The sequence below is a fragment of the Macrotis lagotis genome, chromosome X (genome assembly GCF_037893015.1).
Source record: "Macrotis lagotis isolate mMagLag1 chromosome X, bilby.v1.9.chrom.fasta, whole genome shotgun sequence".
Classification (NCBI taxonomy): Eukaryota; Metazoa; Chordata; class Mammalia; order Peramelemorphia; family Peramelidae; genus Macrotis; species Macrotis lagotis.
The window spans coordinates 207,109,995-207,132,585 of NC_133666.1; positions in this window are offsets into that span (position 1 = coordinate 207,109,995).

Below are 22,591 nucleotides of genomic sequence, written 5' to 3' on the forward strand. Positions count from 1 at the left end.
TGTTTATTTATTTATTTTAGGTTTTTGCAAGGCAACAGGGTTAAGTGGCTTGCCAAAGGCCACACAGTTAGGTAATTATTAAGTGTCTGAGACTGGATTTACCCACTATGCCACCTAGCTGCCCCAGGAGATATTATTTTTAAATCATTCTATCAGAGTTATGCACAAGTTATGAGTGCTCATTACTTCTGGTTAAGTATGCTTTCTCTAGAATCCCAAAAGATCATCTAAAAAACTGCTACAATTAGCAACTTTAGCAAAGTCACAGGATATAAAACAAACCATCATAAATCCTCAGGATTTCTATATATTATCAGCAAGAATCAGTAGCGAAAGCAAGAAAGAGAAATATCATTCAAAGCAACTTCAGACAATATAAAATATCTGGGAGTCTACCTGCCAAAGCAGACTCAGAAACTCAATGAAAACAACTACAAAACACTTTTCACACAAATAAAATCAGATATAAATAACTGGGCAAATATCAACTGATTGTGGATAGGCTGAGCTAATATAATAAAAATGACCATTCTCCCTAAATTAAATGACATATTTAGTACCCTACCAATCAATAACAAAAAATTACTTTAATAAGTTAGAAAAAATTGTAAAAGAAATAAAAAGTCAAGAATCTCCAAGGATTTAATGAAAAAAGAAGGTGCCTCAATCCTACCAGATCTAAAATTATATTATAAAGCATCAGCCATCAAAATTGTCTGGTATTGGCTAAGAAATAGAGTGGTGAATCAATGGAATAGACTAAGTACAAAAGAGATAGCATGAAATGATTATAGTAATATGCTGTTTGATAAACCCAAAGAGTTCAACTTTTGAAATAAAAACTCTTCAATAAAAACTGTTGAGAAAATTGGAAGTTAGTTTGGCAGAAACTTGGATTAGACCAACATCTCACACCCTATACCAAGATAAGATCAAAATGGATACAGGATTTAGACATAAAAGACAATATTATAAGCAAATTAGGAGATCAAGGAATAGTTTACCTGTTAGATCTATGGAAAAGGAAGCAGTTAATAACCAAGGAAATGATGATGAACATTATTAAAAACAAACTAAATAATTTTGATTACATTAAATTAAAAAAGGTTTTGCACAGGCAAAACCACTTTAATCAAGATCAAAAGAAAATGGGAAACAATTTTTATAACTAGTATTTCTGGCAAAGGTCTCATATAAAACTGAATCAAATTCATAAAAAAACAACAAGCCATTACCCAGTTGATAAATGGTCAAAGGATATGCAGAGGAAATTTACAGGTGAGGAAATCAAAGCAATCCACAGTCATATGAAAAATTGCTCTAAATCATTACTTATTAGAGAAATACAAATTAAAGTATCTCTGAGGTAACACTTCACACCTCTCAGACTGGCTAATATGACCAGAAAGGATAATGATCATTGTTGGAAGGATTTTGGGAAATCTGAGATTCTAATTCATTGTTGGTGGTCCAACCTTTCTGGGGATGAATTTGGAATTATGCCCAAAGAGCAATAAAAATGTGCATACCCTTTGATCCAGCAATACCACTATTGCATCTATATACCCTGAAGAGATCATGAAAAAGGGTAAAAACTTCATTTGTACAAAAAATATTCATAGAAGCTCTGTTTATAGTGGAAAAGAATTGGAAATTGAAGGGAGATCCATCAATTGGGGAATGGTTAAATGAATTGTGGTATATGTATATGATGGACACTAGCATTTGATTAGAAATCAGGAGGGATGGGAATTCAGAGAAGCCTGGAAGGATTTGCATGGACTGTAGTTGAGTGAAGTGAGCAGAACGTATAAAACATTGCACACTCTAACAGCAACATGGGTTTGATGATGAGTCTTAATAGACATGCTCATTTCATCAGTGTAACAATCAGGGACAATTTTAGGGTATCAGTGATGGAGAATACCCTCTGTATCCAAAGAAAGAATTGTGGAGTTTAAACAAAGATCAAAGACTATTTCCCTTAATTTTAAAAAAAGTTATCTTATTATGTAATTTTGTTGTTATATTTTATTTTTCCCTTAAGTATATGATTTCTCTCTCAACACATTCAATTTTCCTCAATGTATAGCACGGAAACAATGCAAAGCCTATCAGACTGCCTTATGTGATAGCTGGGGCAAACAAAGAAAGATTAGGGAAAAATCTTTTAATTCAAAAACAATAGGAAAAAACGTATATTCTCTCTAATAGAGTTATGATTCTCAAGAGTTATAAGAATCTTTTTTTCCCAGGTGTAGATATAGCCAGTTTCATCTTATTGGATAACAATTTTTTTCTTTTCCCCTTTTTATCTTTTCATGTATCTCTTGAATCTCCTATATGAAGTCCCAATTTTCTTTTTAGTTCTGGTCTTTTCATCATGAAGAGTTGAAAGTCTCCTATGTCATTAAATATCCATCTTTTCCCCTGAAAGAGAAAGCTCAGCATTGCTGGAAAGTGAGTTCCTTACTGCATTCCAAGTTCCCTTGCTCTTCAGAATATCATATTCCAGGCCCTTTGATCCCTTAAAGTTGAGGCAGCCAGGCCACTGTAATCCTTGGTATTTAAATTGTTTCTTTCTGGCTGCTTGCAGGATTTTCTCCTTGATCTAATAGCTCTGAAGTTTGGCCACAATATTTCTTGATGTTTTCATTTTGGAATCCTTTTCAGGGATTCCAAAGATTCCAGAGAGCAATGTAAAATTATTTTGCCCTGTTTCCTTGATAATAGGGTATTTTCCTTCACTATATCCTGAAGTATGGAATCCAGGTTGTTTTTCTCCTCAAAGTTTTCAGAAAGTCCAATAATTCTTAAATTGTCTCTCTTAGATCTGTTTTCCAGGTCAGTTGTTTTGCAGATGAGGTATTTTACATTTACTTCTGGTTTTTTTTCTCCATTTGGTTTTGTTTAACAGATTCTTGTTTTCTCATGAAGTCATTAGTTTCCAAAGATCACAGTCTCCTTTGTAAAGGAGAATTCTCTTCATTTACCTTTTGCAACTCCTTTTCCAGTTGGTCAATTCTATTTTTGAAGGAGTTTTCTATTTTCCCAGTTGTGGATTTCAGAGAATTATTTTCTTTTTGCACTTGTGTATTTTCAATGAATTTGCTTTCCTGTTGCAAGATTTAATTTTTCTCTTGCGTTTCTTTTCCCAGTTTTTCCATTTGATTTTTAAACTCCTTCCTGATATCTTCTAAGATGTCTTTCTGGGCTGGAGACCAATTTTTATTCTCCTCTAAAGCTCTAGTGCTCTCTGATTTAAGATTCTTTTTTTCAAGGTAACATTCAATGGACCCTGCTTTCTACTGACCTTTAGAATCTTGTGTTGAGGAGGAGCTAGTTCACAGACTTTAGGTGTTGAGATTCCTAGAGGCTTTGCTCACTGAGTTTAGGAACTCCAAGCCAGCTGGGCCAGTAGGGGAATGTCAAATGCTTTCTCTGAAGTGTCTTGTAATCTTGATTTTGGCTCATTCCCTAGGTCTGGTGGAGGTGAGGTTGGCAGGGAAGCAGGGTCTGGGTTATACTCAAACAATTTGGGTTGGGCTCTCAGGCTATCTAATCTTCTTAATCCTCAACCAACACTAGGGGAGATCTGCTGCCCACACCTGATCCTAGGGGGATGGAAGGATTTGTTACTATGCTTGTTCAGGAGAAAGCCACTTTCTCTCACAGGAATGGGGGGGGGGTAAGAGGAGAGACCCAACTGGAAACACGTAGACTTTGCTGAAAACAGGGGGGCTCACAGAGTTGACTGGATAGATGTCTAGCTGCCCTGTTGTAGCTCTCCTGCCTGCTGCACACAAAGCTAAATCTTCTGCTACTGTTCTCAAGTTAGTCCTTTGGCCTCACCTGGCCACCTCTGTGCTGCGTCTATGCTCTCTGTCCCCAGCTTGCCCTGTGACAGACCTTATTGAGTAATGTTCTCCTAGGTTCTTCTCTGGGTTCTGTAGATCCAAATCTGTTAAGAGATTTGGTTAATGCTAGTTCTGAGGGAAAGTCAGGAGAGATTAAGACAGTGCCTGGCTTCTCTCCACCATTTTGGCCAGATGTTCTATTTTTCTTGTTATGTCTTTTCTTCCATGAAAATTTGTACCACTTTCCATCAGTGAACCAAGATTTCTTGGCTTATTTCTTCCCTTTTCATATCTCCCTTTGCCTGCTTGACCATTCTCCTAAAAACTTTCTTTTTATTGAGAGACTAAAGAAGTTGTTTTACCTTCATTGTCAGTCTTTCACTTTACTACAGTGCATCACATATCTTCTTTCTTTCCCCACTCCACTTTATGTGCCTTCTCATTTTTTATTTAGTCTTACAGAAAACATTTATTCATCTACTGACAGTCTTGTGGGGTTCAGCCCATAATAATTATGGGCTATTTTTTCCACCATCATTTTTATTTGAGCTCTGATTTTATCCTCCTCTCCTCATGTACATTTAAAAATATTTCTTACTGGTTTCTCAGTTGTGTTTGTTGTTGGTTTTCTTATTTGCTGTATTTATTTAACCTTTTCTGTATTTCTGTTGTCTGGGTATTTGAGAAGAAAATTATTTCTTCAGATCTAATTTTCTGTCTAGGAATGTTTTAAACACCTCTTTTCATTGAATGTTCATCTTTCTTCAATTATTTTTGACTCAGATCTGTAGGGCAGATCACCTCAGACTGCATCTTATTATTTTTTTCCCTTAGGAAATATTTTTACATTACTGTATAATGTTTTTTGGATTTCCTTTCCTGTACATTCAAAAGTCTTTTGATTTATTTCTTGCCAAAATTGTTGTTTGTCAATGACGCTATTGAATTTAGCCAATGAGTACCTTAGAGTATGTATCACAGAGTTTACATGGATGTTATCTATGGGTTCTTTTTTTCTGTGTTAGGAATTTGGGGGTCAGATTTCCTCTATGATATCTTGCATCTGTTAATGTGCTTTGTTTTTTCTATTCTTCTGGGAGATCAATATTCTTTAAATTGTCTCAACTTGTTCTATTTTGAGAATCATGTTATGGAAATCATGCTTTTTTTAAATGTTATTGGGTTTTTTTTCTTCTTTTACTCTCGATTACACATTCATTTCTTTGTATTTGCATTCCCAAGCAGATATCCTCCCTTTTGTGTTGTTTGTGAGACTTTCCACTATAAATTCAAGTATTTGTGTCCTTTCAGTCATTTCTATTGTGAAGTCCATAAATTCTGCTTTCATAACTCATTTTTTTCTAAAGCACTTGAAATCTGCTAGCTCTTCTATATCATCAAATACTGATTCATTTTTCTTTATCTTGCAACACTTATTGATAAATGTCTAAATTATTTTAACTGATATGGAAGTCATACATTGTTCTTTTTGATATCTTCTATTCTTTATCTGTCTATGCTCAAAGATTTTAATTAAGTTTTCTTTCTCCTGAAATCTTTGATAATAACATTATTCTTGTGTTTTGTATTGTCCACTTCCTGAACCCTTTCCTTTGATGGAAATTTCCCTGAGATTTGGATATCAATGAATCTTAGGCTTCACCTACTCTGGGAACTAGCCTTAGAATTCTTCCCTGAGTAATTTCTAAGGCGTATAGAACTGGTTCTAACTGTATACTGGTCCTTTCATTTAGGATTAGTGTAGTTCTACAATGAGTATCCCTCTGATGCTCAGTTCACTGGGCAAGTTCTAGTGGAACACAGAGTAGTATTGTTCCTTCCTATTGTCATGCTCCTAGATGTTATCTCAACCTGAGCAAATTTTTGTCATTTGGATTTTCAGAACAGAGTGTGTATGTGTGTGTGTGTGTGTGTTTGTGTATAGGTGGGTGCAGGTGTGGGGTATGAGTATGGGGTTCTGTGTAAGTAGGAGTATTTGAATTTGGAATTGAATTCTGTTGCAAGTATTCAGTTCACATTGTACTGCTACTGGAAAGAGAGTGCAAAATGGAAGAGGGGGGAGTTAAATGAGAAGGGTAGGGGATTAGGGATTAGTTATCTCTGCTGCTCATTAATTTTTGTATTTGCATTGTCCCAGACCACAAAGACAAACTATTTTAGAGATATTTGACAAATCATGAAAATGAGAGAAAATTTCTATGCATTCTGTTGTTTTTGTGACTGTAAATCATCTCATTAATTTCAATCCTTCCTTCATTGGATTTGGGTCAGTAAAAGATGTTTCATATTTCTGATTTTCTGTATTGATTTGTAATTTTTTCCCATCTTAATATACATGATGAATCGATCATGCACAGCTGAATTATATGTATACTCTTTTTTTGCTTCCCATTCAGTAATTACCAGAGTTCTATTATGTTCAATTCAATAAACTTTTATTAAGTCTACTATGAACCAGACATTGTGCTAAAAGTCCATGAAAATGAGTTTAAAAGAAAATATAGTTCAGTTCTTCAGGAGTTAATAATCTAACAAGAAGACAACACACAAAGGGAAGTTGATAGGTGAGGAAGTTTATCTGTGCAGTGGAAACAAGCAAGAACTGCTAATGGAATATTAAGAGTTATTGATGAAGTTCTGAACCCTTTATAAAGGAAGGCATTGGGAGTTTATTTCTTTTCATTATAGCCATTTAATCAAAGGGAAAAGACAATTGAGAGAGAAGGCATCAAGTCTGAAAAGCTGAGTTGTTATGCATGGAGGTGAGATTTCAGGTCATCAGCTTATTTGGGGGGAGGTATGATGCTCCAAGGAGTGGAAACTAAATACAGATGCTAATAGAATATATCATATTTAATTTTTCTAAAATTCTATTCAGGTCCTAAAATTATTTTTTATTTATTTTTATTATATTTTTTGTTTAAAGTATCTAACAATACATTTTTTCTATCCATTTCTCTCTGTAACTTGTTTACTTTTTAAGTACTTGAATCCTGTTCTAGTTTATGCATATATTTTAAGTACTGATATTAATTCATTGACTATGAATTAATCAAATGAAGTTTTTTGATCGAACAGAGTCAATTTTTGCCACTGCATTTTCTGGGATCATACTTGCTTCCCTCACTTTTTTTTTGCTTTAGACACATCAGAATAAATTTTACTCTAGCCCCTTATTTTAGAATATTATCAGGCTTTATATTTCATATGTGTTTCTTATAAGTAGCATATTATTGAATTCTACTTTCTAATCTGTTATGCTATCCTCTTATACATTGTAACTGATTCATTTGATTCACATTCATAGTTAAGGTCATTAATTATGTATTTTTCTTCATCTATTCTTATATATTTTTCTTTCTATATTTCCAGTTCTCTCCTTTCCTGAACAGAAGATGAGTGAGAAGTATGCTCAACACTAATGTTCTATGTTTAATGCTTCTTTCCCTCTTTTCTTTTCCCATCATCTAGATCTCAGTCACAAGTTTTAACCTTTTCCATTTTTGTTTTAAACATCTTTTAAGAAGATGGAGAAAAAAGACAGGAAATTTCCTGACTCATATTGCCTTATAAACAATTTAAAATAACAGCTCAAAGTGAACTTTGAGAGACAGAAATAATTAAAAATCAGGGGAGGTAAAACAATTGTCTGCCTAAAACATCTTAGAAGAACATTAGGTATGACCTGACTTCAGATATCACCATACAACAAATCTTCCGGACACTTGTGTCCAAAACCAATCTCAGCTTCAAGAACTTTTGCCCCACAGGCTCTAGACTGGGATCCCAGGTACACTGACCAGATGTATTCTCAGACTGTGACTGAGTGATGAAAAGTAAGCATACACTAGTGAAAGTAATTGCAGAAGGGGAAGGCTCCCCTAGTGTCTATGGCCATTTGCAGGAGAGCAGAGTACCTGATTTTGTTTCCAGGGAAGAGAGGTGAGCAGAAACTTACAGCTGTGGAAGGGATTGCAGGGAATAAAAACATTTCTGTTGGCAGCATTAATGGATATCCAGGTTGTAGGTCAGGAATAGAAAGAAGTCCCTAAGGTCAAGTCCCCAGATAGAGCTCAGAAAACAATAATATGAAACCCCTGAAACTTGAGACATTATCTTTCTACTTCTCATATCTAAAACCTAGTTTTAACACAAAATCAAAAGCCAAAAAATAATATGCTAAAAATGAGTAAGCAAAAGAGATAGCATCTGACTATAGGCTGTGGTTTCAAATTTAGAAGAAGATAATGAAATTAAAACACCTACTTCTACCTTAAAATAGTAAAGTAGTCAAGTAGTCACAAGCCCAAAGGAGTTCTTGGAAAGACTTTAAAAGAATTTGGAAATCAAATGAAGTACACTGAGGAAAAATTAAGATGGAAAATAAGAGTAAAGCAAGAAAATCAAGAAAATTATGAAAAGAGATAAAATATATCCAAAAACCTAGAAAATAAAATAACAACTTATAATTAGAGTTTGGCAAGGGGAAACTAAAAACTCCATAAGATACAAAGGAATAAAAAATGCAAAAATATAAGAGAACGTGGAAAAATAGCATTAGAAAAACAACCGATCTTAGACTAACTGAAGATTATAATTTAAAAAAATCTAGACTATAAACTTAAAGGAATTATTAAGAAAAATTTCCCTGAGGTTTTATAATGAGGGTAAAATAGAAATTGACAAAATCTACAGATCAACACCTGAAAGAGATACTTAGATGCAAATTTATAGTAACTGTATAGCTAAGTTTTAAATTTCCCAGATCAAGAGGAAATACCACAAGCAATTAGGGTAGGGAAAACCAATTTAAATACTTTAGAGCTACAATAAGGATAACATGAGATTAAGTGATTTCAACTATAAAAGATGGAGGGTAATGAAACATGATATTCCAAAGAGCAAATTTCCCCAGCAAAGTAAAATGCAATCCTGAATGAAAAATGAATATTTAATTAATTAAAGGACTTTCATGTATTTGTGAGAAAAGGATCAGAACTGAACAGAAAATTCAACCTGCAAAAATCAGGTGAAACAAGAAGGTAAACATTAAAGAACAATTTTAAGGCTTTTAATCAGGTGAAACTATTTACTTCTTATATGAGAAAAAACCTGTTACACTTAAGAATATTTTCCTCACATTTCCTTAGCTTGAATATGTCTGGGTTTGAGTTGGGTATAATAGCAATCAAAGAAAATTTAGTAGGAAGAATTAAAATGGAATAATTTTATGATAAAAAAATGAGCAAAAGAACTTTAAGATGAAAGAAGTTGGGGTGGAGAATTTGTAGTGCTAAAATCTTATTTTTATAAAAACTGAGTTAAAAATGGAAATATGTACATATTATATATGTAAATATGTATATAAATGGCATAAAAGTCTTCTCAATTTAAAAAGAACCAGGAAGATGAGAGGATATGATAAGATAAGGACTTTTAGAAGATTCAGTAGATTAAAAAGTAGGAGGGTAAGGGGAGAATAAGAGAGGGTTTGTTAGAACAAGAGGGAATTAATGAGACAGTTGTCAAAAGTAAATTAGACATCTGAGGAGCAATAGGGTAAAAAGGCAGCTAGATGGCAGAGTAGATAGAGCTGGTCCTGGAGTCAGAAGGATAGGAGTTTGAATTCAGTCTCAGATACTTGATTTTTATGAGCTGTTTCACCCTGTGCAAGTCACTTAAACCTAACTGCCTCACAGTCAGGGTCATCTCCAGTCATCTTGATTCATATTTGGACACTGGAGAAGAAAATGAGGCTGGTGATTTAGCACAGCACCCTTTCACTCAATTCCAGTTCATGTTTGGCATGGCCTCACTGACCTGATGTCATGGTCTTCTTTGAGAATGAAGGACAAAATATCAGGGTAAAAAGATAGGAAGAGAAGGATGAATAGAGTGAAGAAAATAAGATGGAAAGATGCAGAATTAATAATTATAATTTTTCCCATGAATTGATTGAACTCACCCCAAAAATGGAAATGAATACCCAAATGGATAAAATACTGGGATCCAACATCATGCTGTTTACCAGAAAGACATTTAAAAATGAGAGATATCCAGGGGTGGTTAGATGGTGCAATGGATAGAGCACTGGCCCTGGAGTCAGGAATACCTGAGTTCAAATCTGGCCTTAGACATTTAATAATTACCTAGCTGTGTGGCCTTGGGCAAGCCACTTAACCCCATTTGCCTTGCAAAATTCCTAAAAAAAATAAGAGATACCTAGAGAGTAAAAATAAAAAATGAATTATGTTTCTGCTTAAGGAAAAAAAGCATGAGTAGCATTCATGATCTCTGACAAAATTAAAACTAAAATAGATTTAATAAAAATAAATAGATAGAAAAAATACATTGTATTAAAAGGTAACAGAGATAATGAAATAATATCAATAATAAGCTATAGACATCAAATGCTCTAGTATCCATATATTTTTTAGGTTTTTGCAAGGCAATGGTATTAAGTGACTTGCCCAAGGTCACACAGCTAGGTAATTATTAAGTTTCGAAGGTTGGATTTGAACCCATGTCCTCCTGACTCTAGGGCTGGTGCTCTATTCACTTTGCCACCTAGCAGATCCTAGTATCCATAGTTTTAAAGGAAAAACTAAATGAATTTCTGGTGGAATAGATAGCAAAACTATAACAGTGGGGAACTTAGTTTCTTCTTTCAGAATTAAATAAATCTAACAAAAAATAAGAAAAATGTCAGTGAGATGAATAGAATCTTAGACAAACTGGATATGATAGGTATATAGACAGAATTGAATGGGAATAGTAAGGAAGGCATTTTTTTGAACGATCCCTAATTACTTTGCAAAAATTGACCACTTTATAGTTAGATATGGAAAAAACAAATATTAAATGCATCCTTTTCATATCATAATGTAATTGAATTAATTTAATAAAGGATCCTGGCAAAACAGATTAAAAATTAAGTGGAGAATAAATATCTTAATCTTAAAGAATGAGTGGGTCAAAGAACAAGTCATAAAAAAGCAAAAAAAAATTCTTTAAGAATGGGATAATGGGGCAGCTAGGTGGCGTAGTGGATAGAACAGCAACCTTGGAGTCAGGAGTACCTGAGTTCAAATCTGACCTCAGACATTTCATAATTACCTAGCTGTGCAGCTTTGGGCAAGCCACTTAACCCCATTGCCTTGAAGAATCTAAAAAAAAATAAAAATAAAAAAAATTAAGAATGGAATAATCACAGGGAAAACATACAAAAACCTAAGGATGGAGCAAAATCAATAAACAGAGAAAAATTCATATCTCTAATCACTTATTTCAATAAACTAGATAAAGAACAGACCAATATATTGCATACATAAATAAGAAACTAGAAAAAGGACAAATTGAAAATCCCCAATTAAACATCAGACTGGAAATCCTAAAAACTAAATTTAAGACTAATAGAATTGAATATAAAAAATCCTATTGAATTAATAAATATGACTAGAAGTTGACTTTATGAATCACAACAATAGATAAGCCAATAGCAAATATGACTTTTTTTTAAAAAAAGAGAGAACCAAATCACTAGAATCAAAAAATGAAAATGGTAACTATACCCCTTAGGAAGATGAAATCAACACAAATATTAGGAGATAATTTTGTCTAATTTTATGCTAACAAATTTGTCATTTTAAGTGAAATAGAATACTTTTTAAGACATAAAGTGCTTAGATTAGCAGAAATCAAATGTCTAAATAGATTTTTTTTAGAAAAAAAGAAAGTGAGCAGGCCAAAAGTGAGATTTTTTTAGTGAGGAAAAACACCTGGACCAGATGAATTTACAAGTAAATTCTAGCAAACATTTAAAAATAAGTAATTCTAATATAAATGAATTATTTGGAATTATAGACTAAGACATCCTACCAAACTCCTTTTATGAAACAAACCTGGTGTCTGTATCTGAAGCAGGAAAAACAAAAAAAGAAAAATGTATATGCCAATTTCACCAATGAATAGAGAAGCAAAACTCCTAAATAAAATACTATTTAGGAGATTAGAACACTTTATCACAAAGATTAGATATTGTGACTAAGTCTAATTTATAGTAGGAATGCTCAGAATGGCTAAACATAAGGAAAACCATTAAGATAATTGATTATTCAAAGGTAACAAAAATTATTTGATTATATCAATAGATGCAAGGAAAAGGACTTCTCTCAAAATATAACACTCATTTTGATTAAAAACACTTGAAAGCAGAGAAGCTGGATGGTGCAGTGGATAGAGTACTGGTCCTGGAGTCAAGAAGACCTGAGTTCTAATACTACCTAAGACACTTAATATTTACCTATTTGACCTTAAGGCAGTCACTTAACTCCCTTACCTTGCAAAAAACACCCCCCCCCCCACCAAAAGATAGGTATAAATGAATTTTTTTTACTTTAAATTGGTAAGAAGCTTCTCCCTAAGACTACTAGCAAACAAGATTTGTAACTGAGAGAAGCTCCAAGCCTTTCCAATAAAAGCAGGAGTGAAACAAGGACACCTACTAACAATAATATTATTTACTATTTTAATAGAAATTCCAGCAATAGCAATAAGAGAAGAAAAAGAAACTGAGGGGAATCAGAATTGACAATGAGATAATAAAGCTATATCTTTTTTACAGATATTATGATGATATATTTGGAAAATCCTAGAGATTCAAGTGAAAAGCTAAATGAAACAATTAGTTATTTTAGCAAAAATAAATTCCTGAAATCATCAGCATTTCTATTAACAATGCCCTGCAAGAAGAGATGGTAAAAGATAGTCAATTTGCAAAATAAATAACAAAAAAATAAAGGAAGCCACTTGAACATAATTACAAAATACTTTTTATACAAATAAACTAATAAATAATTGGAAAAATAGTATTTGTTAATGAGTAGGCAGAGCCAATACAAAAAAAAGTCACAATTCTAGCTAAACTAATCCCAATTAAATAAACAAAACAATTTTTTGAGCTAGAAAAAACTTCAAATATGCAGAATATATATATATGAAAATAATTATTTGGAAGAATAAAATGTTGAGAATATAAAACAATGTAGAGAAGGGAGATTTAGCAGTGCATTATTATATGGCAGTAATTATCAAAATTATTTGGTACTGGCTAAGAAGTAGAAAGATGAATCAGTAAAAATATAATACACATTAGTGAATGATTAAAGTAACTGTGTTTGACAAAGGCGAAGATTTAAGCTTTACGGAAAAGAAGTTATAATTTGGTAAAAACTGTTGGGAAAACTGAAAAGCAATCTGGCATTTTATCCATTGGGTATAGGTCAATATCTCATACCATTTACCAAGATAAGCTCAAAATGGATCACAACCAAGTCATAAAGGAAGATTATTAGAAAGAAAATTAGAAACACTGGAATACATCACCTCTTGGACTTACAGATGGAAGAAGAATTTATGAATAAAAAGAGAGAGAGTATGTTGTGAGTATAAAGCAGATAATTGTGATTACATTAAATTAAAAATATTTCATACCAAAGTAGCCTATGCTAGAAATTGGGACACTGTTGATAGAGCTGTGATTTGATTCAACCATTTTGAAGAAATAATTTATTTGCACCCATACTATACCAAAATCAGCATCAGCATCAATCAATTTGATATGATATCAAAGAGTAATAATTATAAATTCTGTAATTTAGGTCTCAGAAATATGAGCTACAGTTTGTAAGATCACTTGCATAATGAGAGGAAGCTAGTTAGTGACTCTCCACTCCTATTTTTCCTTGTCATGATGACCAAGTCCAATGAGGAAGAATTGATTCAATACATGAAAAGTCCTCCAAATTATTTACTTTTCCAACACAAGCAAGTGACCATCTTATGACCATTAAATCAATGGAGATACTCCAAGTGTCACTCAACTTGTGACACTACTGACATGTCATTTTTGCCTATTTTAGTCTGTGCTTCATATGCCAAACAATGGAATAATTCTGCAGTTTGTAAAACTTCTCTTAAGTGTCTAGACATCAACCCCTTTAAAAATAAGGAGCGGGCATGTCAGATTATGAGGAATATCTGAGGTTCACTTCATTAAGGGGTACCATGAACCTTTGAATAAAATATCACATGAACCTTTTAATAAAGTGTCATTAGATCATAGCTGTGCTGCAGTTTTAATTGTAGATGGGACAATTTTAATTACCATGACAGTCCTTTAAAATTATGCCCAAAGAGTTTTAAAACTGTCTATACCCCTTCACCAGCAATACCACTATTAGGTCTGTTTCCTAAGGTGATAAGGGAAAAAGGAAAAGAACCTATGATATATGATTGTGACAGAATACTACTATATTCTAAGAAATGATGAACTGATTAATTTTAGAAAAATTGCTTGAATTGTTCTATGCACTTGTCTAGTATAGCATAAGGAAACATTTGCATGAAATAATGGAATGAAATGGGCAGAACCAAAAGAAAGTGGTACACAGTAACAGTGATATTGTTCAAAGAACAACTGTGTATGACCTATTCTGAATATTATAAAAACCCAAATCACCTACAAAGGACTTTTGAAAGAAGAGGCTATCCATTTCCAGTGAAAGAACTGAAATATAGAGACAGACAGACAGACAGACAGATAGATAGATAGAGAGAGAGAGAGAGAGAGAGAGAGAGATGGAGATGGAGAGATAGAGAGAGAGATGGAGATGGAGAGATAGAGACAGAGATAGTGATAGCAATAAAGATATATATATATATATATATATATATGTATAGAGAGAGAGAGAGAGAGAGAGAGACAGAGAGAGAGAGAGAGAGAGACAGATAGAGATAGAGATAGAGATAGATAGATAGGCACAGGCATAGTATGGTTTTATCCATACACATATGCATTTATGTTTGTATTAATGTATATGTATATGTATATGTATATGTGCTTAATAGCAGTTTTCTATAGGATGGGTTGATGATGGAAGCAAGAAGATAGTTTGGAATTTAAAACATAACAAAAATAATTAAAAAAATAAATCCCTAATATTACCTTTGAAAATCCTTTTGTGAATCTTCCTTCCCCTTATTTACTACATTCTCTCTTTTTCCTTTATTTTTTCATGCTGAATTAAATTCAATTCAAGAATAAACTCTCTGTCTCTTTAATGTGTCCTGCCCTTTTTCACTGGTTCAGATGAAAGAGAGGTTCAAGTGACAGACAATCATTATTTTCCTTATTTCACTTATTCACTCAGTCAACTAACATTTGGAGCTTACTTAATTAGCCACGTGCTGTACTAAGCCCTGGGAAAGGAAGACTAAACTAATCTCCACTCTCAAGTACCTCACAATATAATGGGTAGAGATAACATACAAATAATTATATACAAATGAAATGTATACAGAATAAAATGGAGCTAATCTCAGAAGAAAGGCACTAAGATGAAATAGTACTGGAAAAAGCTTCTGTAGGATTCTAGAATTTAGCCAATTTTTGAAGGAAGCTCGGGAAGCACAAAAGAAGAGACAAAAAATGGAAAGCATTCTAGTCATGTTAGGGTACAGAAGGTAGACAGCAGCTAGCAACAATGCCCAGAGATGGAGAGTTCAAAGGACAACAGAAAAACAAGTGTTACCCTATTTCAAAATATATCTAGCAGGGGCAGCTAGGTGGAGCAGTGGTTAGAGTACCAGCCCTGAAGTCAGGAGGACCTGAGTTCAAATCCAGACTCAGTCACTTAATAATTACCTAGCTGTGTGATCTTGGGCAAGTCACTTAGCCCATTGTCTTGCAAAACAACAAACAAACAAAAACAAAGTATATTGAGCAAAGTAAGTTTCAAAAAGACTGAAAAGGTAAAAAAAGGGGGCCATGTTAACAAGGGATTTGAAAATTAAGCATAGTATTTTATGTTTGTTCTTGGAGATAATAAAAAGTCACTGGAGTTTATTGCATGGTGTAATAAATTCAGATCCAACTTGAGATCAATTTGATAGCTGAGATGAAATAGGAATAGGAAGATATTCTCTGTTTCACAAAGGGTACATTTTTAATCCCTGTAGAACTATTTTGTTTTGTTGAGTAACATTTTTGCCTTTCTGTTAATATTTTTTGCTATTGACATATTATGTTGCAAGTTCTTTACTCTTTTATAGCAGTTGCTGTGAAATCTTATGGTATCTCTATTGTGACCTTATTAGTTAAATTGCTTGCAACATGTTTTTATCTGATTGGTAAATTCTAGATTTTGACTATGGCATATCTAGGACATTGCATTTTGAGCTACTTTCAGAAATTGATCAGTGAATTCTTCCTATTTTTATTTAGGATTTTATTACTGATAGATCTAATAAGTGTATGTTTGTGTGTGTGTGTGTGTGTGTGTGTGTGTGTGTGTGTAGTATTTCTGGCAGTTCTAAGATTTTGAAATTTTCTCTGAATTACTTTATCTTTTTTTAAAGGAGATAACTTACATTTTGTCATTATTTTTATTCTTTTGGTAAACTACGAACAAAAAGCCAATGAGGAAACTAATGCCTTAAAAAGCAGAATTGTCCTAATGGAAAAAGAAGCAAAAAAATTCACTAAAAGAGAAAAAGCTCCTTAAAAAAGTAGAATGGTCAAATGGAAATGAAGGTACAAAAGTTCACTGAAGAAAATGATTCCTTAAAAATTAGAATTGAACAAATGGAATCTAATGACTTTATTGTAAATCAAATAACAATAAAACAAAATCAAAAGAATGAAAAGTAGAAGACAATGTGAACTATCTTCCTGGAAAAATAATTCATATGAAAAATAGATCCAGAAGAGATAATTTGAAATTTATTGAATTATCTGGAAGCCATGATAAAAAAAAGAGCCTAAGCATCATCCGTCAAAACTTATTAAGAAATTTTTACTGCTATAATATTCTAGGACCAGGGGACAAAATGTAAATTGAAAGAATTGCCCAATCATCTCCTGAAAGAGATCCCCAAATTAAAACTCCCAGGTATACTATAGCCAAATTCTAGAGACCCCAAATCAAGTAGAAAATATTGAAAGCATTTAGGAAGAAACCGTTCAAAGTATCATGGAGGTGATATTTCTGATCAAGGTGGCAGAAAGAAACCAGGATTTCAGTTAAGTTCTCCTGAGTTTCCCTCATAACTGGCATTATTCAAGCCTTTTAACAGATTTTGGAGTGACAGAATACACCAAAGATCAGAATGAAACACCTTACAGCAAGGTCAGTCATGGGGTGGGGAGGGAGGAGAAGAGAGAAGAATGAATATGCCCAGGGTAGAGAGGAGAGACCCAGTCCACAGTTGGCAGGGAGAAATGGGGAACCAACAAAAGAGTCTCAGGGAGAGGGTGACTTCCCCATGCTGAGAAAACTTATGGTTCCATCCTGATCAGCCTAAACCAGTGACTAGGCTGCCTGTGGACAATCCAGAAATAGCCCCAGGTATTTTCACTGTACAGAGTGGACAGCTGACATCTCCAGCATAGACAGCCCAGAGACAGAGCCTCAGGCATCCCTTACCAGTTAGTCCACTGAGTAACCCCCCCACCCAGGATTTCCTTTTTTTTTCTTTATTTTTTTTAATTTTTTTATTTTAAGGGGCAATGGGGTTAAGTGACTTGCCCAAGGTCACACAGCTAGGCAATTATTAAGTGTCTGAGGTCACATTTGAACTCAGGTCCTCCTGAGTCCAAGGCCCTTGCTGTATCCACTGCGCTACCTAGCTGGCCCCAATGAATTCCTAACATAAACACTCTAGGGCAGTTAGCAAGCTTCTAGGGCTCTCACCACTTAAAGTCCACAAGCAAGCCTCCCCCAACACAAAAACCTCACAAAAGTCAGAGAAAACTAGGATCCATTGAATGTTACCTTGGAGATAAGGATGGGCAAAAAAACAAGCTCTGAAAAGGAGAGCATAAGGGATGCTACATGTGAAGCTATGAAGGAGAATATGAATTGATCTCTATTCCAGAAAGACTTCTTAAGAGAGCTCAGAAAGGATTTTAAAAATCAAATGGAAAAAACTGGAAAAAGAAATGTAAGAGAAAATTAACATCTTGCAACAAAAGGTGACAGAAGGAAGCAAATGATTTAAAAATCCAATTGGGCAAATGGAAAAAAAAAGGATAACAGTTCTTTTAAAAATAAAATTAGCCAAATGGAAAAGGAGATGCAAAAGCTAAATGAAGAAAATGCCTCCATGAGAAACAGAATAGAATTAATGGAAGCTAAAATTTCATGAGAAATCAAGAATCTGTGAAAAAAATCAATCAAGAAATGAAAAAAATAGAAGAAAATATAAAATACCTCATTGGTAAAATAACTGAACCAGAAAATAAATACAGGAGAGATAATTTAAGAATAATTGGATTACTCAAAATCCATGATCAAAAAAAAGGACATGAACTCCATTCTTCAGGAAATCATCTAGGAAAACTTCCCTGACATCCTCAAACCAGAGGGCAAAATAGTCATTGAAAGAATTCAGTGATCATTTCCTGAAAGGGATCCCAAAATGAAAACAGCAAGGGATATTGCAGCCATATTTCAGAATTATCAGATCAAGGAGAAAATACTGCAAGAAGCCAGAAAATAAATCAATTCAAATAGCAAGGAACCACAGTCTGGATTACACAGGACCTGGCTTTAACAATGTTGAAGAATCAGAAGAATTGGATATGATATTCTGGAGGTCAAGGAAGCTTTAATTACAACCAGGAATCAATTATCCAGCAAAACTGAGCACACTTCTACACGGGAAAAGATGGAAGCTTAATAAAATATATAACCTTCAAATTTTCCTGAGGAAAAGACTAAAGCTGAACAGAAAATCTGATCTTCAAATAGGAGACTCAAGAGGTACATGAAAAAGGTAAAAAAGGGAAGGCAGAGCCAAGATGGATGAATGAAGGTAGGAAATCCAAACTGTTCTCCCTAGACCACTTCACATACCTCAAAACAATGGCTCTAACCAAATTCTAAAGTGGTGGAACCCACAACAAAAAGTAATTTTCCAGCCCAAGACAATATGAAATATCCATGGGAAAGGTCTGTAACTCTGGCATTAGAAAGAGCCACAGTGCAGTGATCCAGGAACAGCCCATGGGTTCTTGAGTCCCTGGGGGTGCCTGGGTCTGTGCCAGACCTCTCAACCCAGGAATTGCTGAGGATAACTGGGAAAGTCAGTAGGAAATCTCTGCTGCACCAGAATGAGTGCAGAGCCCAGTCTAGCAGAGGTATCATCACAAACCCCACCCTAGGAACAAGGATTAGGCCTATAGAGTCACATGGAAGGTGCTTCCTAAGCACACAGACTATGAACAGTAAGGAGGTTTGAGGAGACTGTAAAGGTTTCTTTGCTATCTCTGAAGGAGAATTCTGTTGCTTTGCCTATACTCAGATTCATGTCCCAGTCTGGGCCCCAGTTTCAGGAAAAGGAGTTTTACTCCATAGTGAAGTGAGGATCCTCCGCATAGTTTGAGGGCAGAAGGTAGTAACTTGTGGTCATCCACAGATCAGAGCACAGGCCAAGAGAGCAGTCAGAGCTTCTCATAAGACCTTGGAAGAACTGAGGTGCCTGGGGAGTATTCCTGAAAAGTTTCAAAAACCTTCAAAAGTACATCCTTCCCCCAGGAAACAGAACCTCACCTTAACAAAGAGTTAAAATCAAGTCATAGGCAGGGCAAATGAGCAAACAACAGAAGAAAAAAAAATCCAATCATAGACAACTTCTTTGGTTCCATGGAGGATCAAAATATACACTTAGAAGAAAAAACAAGGTCAAACCTTTTGTATCCAAAACTTCCAGGAAAAATGTGATGTGATCTCAGGCTATGGAAGAACACAAAAAAGAGTTGGAAAATCAAGCCATGAGAGGCAGAGTAAAAATTGGAAAGAGAAATGAAAGTAATGCAGGAACAATCATGAAAATCAAGTTTACAGCTTGGTGAAGGAATTACTGAGAAAAAGACTGAAGAAAATAACATTTTAAAAAACAGTTGATGTCAAATGAAAAAAAAAGTGCAAAAAAACCAATGAGAATGCCTTAAAAAAGAATTTGCCAGATAGACAAGGAGATATGAAAGGTCACTGCAGAAAATAATTCCTTCAAATGTAGGATGGAGCCAAGGGAAGTTGATGGCTTTGTGAGAAATCAAGAAACAATAAAACAAAACCAAAAAAATGAAAAACTAGAAGAAAATATGAAAAACAACTGACCTGGAAAACAGAACTAGAAAAGAGAATTTGAAAATTAGCAGGCAACCTGAAAGTCATGACTAAGAAAGGAGTATAGATTTCATTTTTGAATAAATAATCTAGGAAAATTGCCCTGATATTCTAGAAGTATGGGATAAAATAGAAATCGAGGGAATCCACTGACCATCTCCTTAAAGGGATCCCAAAATAAAAACTCCCAGGAATATTATAACCAAGTCAAGGAGAAACTATTACAAGAAGTCAGAAAGAAAAAATTCAAATATCATGGAACTACAGTTAAGATAACACAAGATTTAACCCTAAGAGCTCCTAAGACTTGGAATATGATATTTCCAAAGGCAAAAGGACTTGGACTACCACTAAAAATTAGTTACCCAGCAAAACTCAGCATCCTCTTTTAGGGGAAAAGATGACTATTCAATGGAATAAAGGACTTTCAAACTTTCCTGTTGAAATAACCAGACCAAAGTTTAACAGAAAATTTGATCTTCAAATACAGGACTCAGGTGAAATATAGAAAGGGTAGATGGGAAGGGCAAATTATTAGGGATTTAATGGTGTTGAACTTCTTGTATTCTTGCATGGGAACATGATACTGATAACCTAAATGAACCTTCTCATTTATTTAGGTGTGTTGGAAGGAGCATATATAGACAAGGTACAGGAAAGAACTGAATATGAAAGTGTAATATATTCTGAAGATCGAGTTAATGAATGAGAAAGGAATTTACTGGGAATAAGAGAAAGGAGTGGTATAATGGGCTATGTCATTTCACATACAAGAGGCAAGAAAAAGCTTTTGCAATGGAGTGATGGGGGTAAGGTAAATGGTAATGAGTGAGCCTTCATTCTCAATAGAAGTGACTCAGAGAAAAAAAAATCATATACCCACTCAACTAGGTATGGAAGCCTATTTTACCATAGGGGAAAATAGGAGAGAAAAGGGATGGAAGAAAGAACACAAGAAAGGAAGATATGTTGTAGTTGTTACAAGAGAGGGAAAACCATGGGAGAGGGTAGTCAGATACAACACACTTTTGAGGAAGGACAAGGAAAAAAGGAGAGAGAGAATAGAACAAATGAGGGTGAGGAGAATAGGATGTAGGAAATTACAACTAGCAAAAGCAAGTGTGGGAAAAATATTGAAGTAATTTTTCCTGACGTATTTATGATAAGAAATGTTATCCATCCAAAAGACAGAGTTAATAGTATTTGACTACAGACTGAAGTACCAAAAAAAACTTATTTGTCAATAAATCTAACATAGATGAAGAATAAATATTCTGCTTCAAAGAATTTCAGCAGGTTGGGATTTTTGCTAATTTGTTATGTGTTGCTATAATGGGAGTCAGTATCAGTTAGGAGAAGATTGAAGGTGGAGTAGAAAGGGGGAATGCTTTTAATTACTGTATTGTTTGTTACTCATTTGCTGAAGCACTTTAAAAATCACTCCTATTCTAAGTACGGTACATATCACATGGTAGTTGCTTCATAAAGGTTTATTGAATTGAATAAAAAAATAAAGGACCAAATAATATCCAGAAAGAGGGGTATAATATCAAAGAACTAATCTCATATTTGAAGGTAAATCAATCAACGAACATTTGTGAAGCACCTATAATGTGCCAGATACTTTGTAAAATATAGAAGATATAAAATGTGTTGTATTTTCAAATCAAATCATTAATTCATCTTTAAAAAAAGAAAAATTGAATAATGAAAAGAAAAAGTCTACTATTCAATAAAATTAAACTGGTTATATCCCTACATAGGAGGAAAATTCTCAAAACTTTTGAGAATCACAACTTTATTAGAGCAGGTATACTTAAATTGAGGGGAAGGACATAAGTTGATTTTGATGGAATGACTTAAAAATTAAGACATTCAAAAGGTGTTAATTGTAATAAGATTGGAGAAAGGGGGAAGTAGAATAGGGTAAATTACATTATGTAAAGATTCACAAAAGACCTATAGCAGCAGAAGGAAAGAAGGGGGAGTCGAAACTGCTTGAATCTTACTTCCATAGCTTTTGACTTAAAGAAGGATTAACAAATATGTTGTGTTTAAAATTTTATTTTATCCTTTAAGTTGCAGGATTCCAGCTTCTGGGATAAGAACTCACTCTTGGATAAAACCTTCTGAGAAAACTGGAGTAAAATGAGCAGAACTAACAACAAAATTGGATGATGATCAACTATGATGGACATGTTCATTTTAACAGTGCAATAATCAAAGACAATTCTAGGTAAATAACATCCATATTCATAGAGAGAACTGTGGAGTTTAAATGCAGAACAAAGCTTACTATCTTCAATTTTTAAAAGTTGTTTTATGTATTATGTCATTTTTTTTCTCTCCAATACTTTTTTCCCTTCTGTTTGAATATGATTCTTCTTTCCCAGCCTGATTAATATGGATCCATGTCTAGTATAATTGTACATGTAGAGCCTAGATTAAATTGCTTTCTGTCTGGGGGTGGGAGGAATGGAGGGAGGGAGAAAAATGTAAGACTCAAAACATTACAAAAAGAAT